The 5,000-nt window shown below is 52.2% G+C and overlaps 1 non-coding gene across 1 annotated transcript in view; it reads right to left on the bottom strand.

Moving 5' to 3' along the window:
• Positions 1–1,356, bottom strand: part of LOC124590608 — a 1,910-nt gene extending 554 nt beyond the window's left edge. The window contains exon 1 of the ribosomal RNA XR_006976666.1: positions 1–1,356. This exon is cut by the window's left edge and continues 554 nt beyond it. This is a non-coding gene — a ribosomal RNA (small subunit ribosomal RNA).
• Between the last annotated feature and the right edge of the window lie 3,644 nt (positions 1,357–5,000).

Below are 5,000 nucleotides of genomic sequence, written 5' to 3'. Positions count from 1 at the left end.
ATCAAGAAAGAGCTATCAATCTGTCAATCCTTCCGGTGTCCGGGCCTGGTGAGGTTTCCCGTGTTGAGTCAAATTAAGCCGCAGGCTCCACTCCTGGTGGTGCCCTTCCGTCAATTCCTTTAAGTTTCAGCTTTGCAACCATACTTCCCCCGGAACCCAAAAGCTTTGGTTTCCCGGAGGCTGCCCGCCGAGTCATCGGAGGAACTGCGGCGGATCGCTGGCTGGCATCGTTTATGGTTAGAACTAGGGCGGTATCTGATCGCCTTCGAACCTCTAACTTTCGTTCTTGATTAATGAAAACATACTTGGCAAATGCTTTCGCTTCTGTTCGTCTTGCGACGATCCAAGAATTTCACCTCTAACGTCGCAATACGAATGCCCCCGCCTGTCCCTATTAATCATTACCTCGGGTTCCGAAAACCAACAAAATAGAACCGAGGTCCTATTCCATTATTCCATGCACACAGTATTCAGGCGGGCTTGCCTGCTTTAAGCACTCTAATTTGTTCAAAGTAAACGTGCCGGCCCACCGAGACACTCACTCAAGAGCACCCTGGTAGGATTGCAACGGGGTCCGCCTCGGGACGCACGAGCACGCACGAGGCGCGTCGCACGCCTTCAGCTCGCCCCACCGGCAGGACGTCCCACGATACATGCCAGTTAAACACCGACGGGCGGTGAACCAACAGCGTGGGACACAAATCCAACTACGAGCTTTTTAACCGCAACAACTTTAATATACGCTATTGGAGCTGGAATTACCGCGGCTGCTGGCACCAGACTTGCCCTCCAATAGATACTCGTTAAAGGATTTAAAGTGTACTCATTCCGATTACGGGGCCTCGGATGAGTCCCGTATCGTTATTTTTCGTCACTACCTCCCCGTGCCGGGAGTGGGTAATTTGCGCGCCTGCTGCCTTCCTTGGATGTGGTAGCCGTTTCTCAGGCTCCCTCTCCGGAATCGAACCCTGATTCCCCGTTACCCGTTACAACCATGGTAGGCGCAGAACCTACCATCGACAGTTGATAAGGCAGACATTTGAAAGATGCGTCGCCGGTACGAGGACCGTGCGATCAGCCCAAAGTTATTCAGAGTCACCAAGGCAAACGGACCGGACGAGCCGACCGATTGGTTTTGATCTAATAAAAGCGTCCCTTCCATCTCTGGTCGGGACTCTGTTTGCATGTATTAGCTCTAGAATTACCACAGTTATCCAAGTAACGTGGGTACGATCTAAGGAACCATAACTGATTTAATGAGCCATTCGCGGTTTCACCTTAATGCGGCTTGTACTGAGACATGCATGGCTTAATCTTTGAGACAAGCATATGACTACTGGCAGGATCAACCAGGGAGCTGCGTCAACTAGAGCTGAGCAGCCGGCCGCCCGGGAGTGTGTCCCGGGGGCCCGCGCGAACACGCAAGCGTCCGCTCAATTATTCTGCAAACAGGAGGAGGCTGAGCTCCCCTGCACCATACACCTCGAAACCCTCTCAGGTCCCGGCGGCGCGCAGCGCCGTCCTAAGTACTTGGTCGGGTTCGAGAGAGGCGCAATCGCCCGGAGTTTGGCGAGTAGACGCTTTAGGTGCGACCACCCGTGCTCCCAACTGAGCTTGCCGCTGCCGACAGAGGCCCGGGAGCGTGCTGTCGTGGCATTGCCGGCGGGAGACAACACGCGCCACCTACGGTGACCGGCAGCTCCAACGCCAGCGCCACAGAAGGACAAAAGCCCCACTTGGGTGCCGAAGCGAACTCTCCCAGCACAGCGCACGCGCCAACACGTCCGCACAGCTGCGATACAAACCACCTGCGAGAACCGCAGAGGCGACCGAGCAGCAGACGGCGTCGCGGCGCCGAGCGCCGGGCGGCGGCGCATCCTCAGCGCACACAGTCCTCAATCGGACCAGCACACTGCAGATGTCCACCGCGCTTCGCACCGGGCCCGCGAGGACCTACTTTGGCCGCACGGCGCCGCGTGCAGGGTGCGCCGGCGCGCAGCTGCGCCGCCTGCCGCCTCCGTCGGCCGGCGCGCCTGCCACTGGCCGCCCCCACCAGCCGGCTGTAGCGCGTGCGCCCACGCACCGCGCGGCCAGCACGCCGGGAGGCCCCCCCTCACCGGCCGGGGACGGTCCCACCCAGCCACCGCCGCGTATCGCTTCACACCCAGATGCCATTCACGTTCGTGGGCATGGTGGGTATCGCTGGAACAACCGGTTGGTAGCTCAACCGATCGTCGCCATCACTGATTCACCTCTAGCGAGAACAACCGCACCACAACGGTTTACCAGTTGTTCATTTGCGTAACGTCACCAGCAAACGTAGGCGTCCATCGCCATTTGCAAATTCAACGATTGTTGCATGCCTGTGTCAGGTGTCACGACACACTATGTCTGCCCACATACACGCAACAACATGTGCACGCTTCGCGAACACGTGGAAGGTGGCCCCCGTACGTATGCGATGTCCATTGCGCGAACGACTGTCAACCGGCCTCTGTCGCATGTCGCAGATGTGGAACGCAGTGCACCATGCTATCACGGTGTGTGAGAAGAGACGACTACGTCTGACAACACGCGCCACTACATCAACAGACGGCTCATGCTGATCGCCATCCAGGGCATACCACACTGCAATCCAGCTCTTATAGGGAGACGACACGTAGCTGAGTGCACAACATTTGGACCGCATGGTTCGCCGTTGTTGGCGCAGTCGTTGTACGGTCACATGTACCACGATGTATCATTCAGTACATGAGGACCAATGTGCAGTACAGTGTGTGATTTGGACGTACAACATCAGCGGACAGTTGACACAGGCCGTACCACAGCGTAGGCTAAGTGCTTCGCCATGCAAATGCCAATGAACAACTGCAAATGCCAATGAACAACTGCAAAGGGCATTGAGCATGTACGTCCTGCTGCCATCCACATTACAGTGTATAGCTGCAAGGTGTTTAACATGAAGCGATACACTGGGGACCGGGCAGTGCGAGTAGCAAACTATATTGCGGGGGTTGCAGTTAGGCAACACTACACTAATTTAACGCGTCGTATGACAATTACAGAGCAGGTTAAGGCCCAACGTGTGTTGGGTTAAGGCCCAACGTGTGTTGGGTTAAGGCCCAACGTGTGTTGGGTTAAGGCCCAACGTGTGTTGGGTTAAGGCCCAACGTGTGTTGGGTTAAGGCCCAACGTGTGTTGGGTTAAGGCCCAACGTGTGTTGGGTTAAGGCCCAACGTGTGTTGGGTTAAGGCCCAACGTGTGTTGGGTTAAGGCCCAACGTGTGTTGGGTTAAGGCCCAACGTGTGTTACGTTACGGCGCAACGTGGGTTACGTTACGGCGCAACGTGGGTTGCGTTACGGCGCAACGTAGGTTACGTTACGGCGCAACGTAGGTTACGTTAAGGCGCAACGTAGGTTACGTTAAGGCGCAACGTAGGTTACGTTAAGGCGCAACGTAGGTTACGTTAAGGCGCAACGTAGGTTACGTTAAGGCGCAACGTAGGTTACATTAAGGCGCAATATAGGTTACATTAAGGCGCAATATAGGTTACATTAAGGCGCAATATAGGTTACGTTAAGGCGCAATATAGGTTAGGTTAAGGCGCAATATAGGTTACGTTAAGGCGCAATATAGGTTACGTTAAGGCGCAATATAGGTTACGTTAAGGCGCAATATAGGTTACGTTAAGGCGCAATATAGGTTACGTTAAGGCGCAATATAGGTTACGTTAAGGCGCAATATAGGTTACGTTAAGGCGCAATATAGGTTACGTTAAGGCGCAATATAGGTTAGGTTAAGGCGCAATATAGGTTAGGTTAAGGCGCAATATAGGTTAGGTTAAGGCGCAATATAGGTTAGGTTAAGGCGCAATATAGGTTACGTTAAGGCGCAATATAGGTTACGTTAAGGCGCAATATAGGTTACGTTAAGGCGCAATATAGGTTAGGTTAAGGCGCAATATAGGTTAGGTTAAGGCGCAATATAGGTTAGGTTAAGGCGCAATATAGGTTACGTTAAGGCGCAATATAGGTTAGGTTAAGGCGCAATATAGGTTAGGTTAAGGCGCAATATAGGTTAGGTTAAGGCGCAATATAGGTTAGGTTAAGGCGCAATATAGGTTAGGTTAAGGCGCAATATAGGTTAGGTTAAGGCGCAATATAGGTTACGTTAAGGCGCAATATAGGTTAGGTTAAGGCGCAATATAGGTTACGTTAAGGCGCAATATAGGTTACGTTAAGGCGCAATACAGGTTACGTTAAGGCGCCATACAGGTTAGGTTAAGGCGCCATACAGGTTAGGTTAAGGCGCAATACAGGTTAGGTTAAGGCGCAATACAGGTTAGGTTAAGGCGCAATACAGGTTAGGTTAAGGCGCAATACAGGTTAGGTTAAGGCGCAATACAGGTTAGGTTAAGGCGCAATACAGGTTAGGTTAAGGCGCAATACAGGTTAGGTTAAGGCGCAATACAGGTTAGGTTAAGGCGCAATACAGGTTAGGTTAAGGCGCAATACAGGTTAGGTTAAGGCGCAATACAGGTTAGGTTAAGGCGCAATACAGGTTAGGTTAAGGCGCAATACAGGTTAGGTTAAGGCGCAATACAGGTTAGGTTAAGGCGCAATACAGGTTAGGTTAAGGCGCAATACAGGTTAGGTTAAGGCGCAATACAGGTTAGGTTAAGGCGCAATACAGGTTAGGTTAAGGCGCAATACAGGTTAGGTTAAGGCGCAATACAGGTTAGGTTAAGGTACGACATAGGTTAGGTTAAGGTACGACATAGGTTAGGTTAAGGTACGACATAGGTTAGGTTACGGTACGACATAGGTTAGGTTACGGTACGACATAGGTTAGGTTACGGTACGACATAGGTTAGGTTACGGTACGACATAGGTTAGGTTACGGTACGACATAGGTTAGGTTACGGTACGACATAGGTTAGGTTACGGTACGACATAGGTTAGGTTACGGTACGACATAGGTTAGGTTACGGTACGACATA

This window comes from Schistocerca americana, unplaced genomic scaffold, assembly GCF_021461395.2.
Source record: "Schistocerca americana isolate TAMUIC-IGC-003095 unplaced genomic scaffold, iqSchAmer2.1 HiC_scaffold_77, whole genome shotgun sequence".
In the NCBI taxonomy this organism is placed as follows: Eukaryota; Metazoa; Arthropoda; class Insecta; order Orthoptera; family Acrididae; genus Schistocerca; species Schistocerca americana.
Note: the sequence above shows the minus strand (reverse complement) of the source record. Positions and strands in the feature narration are given on the sequence as shown.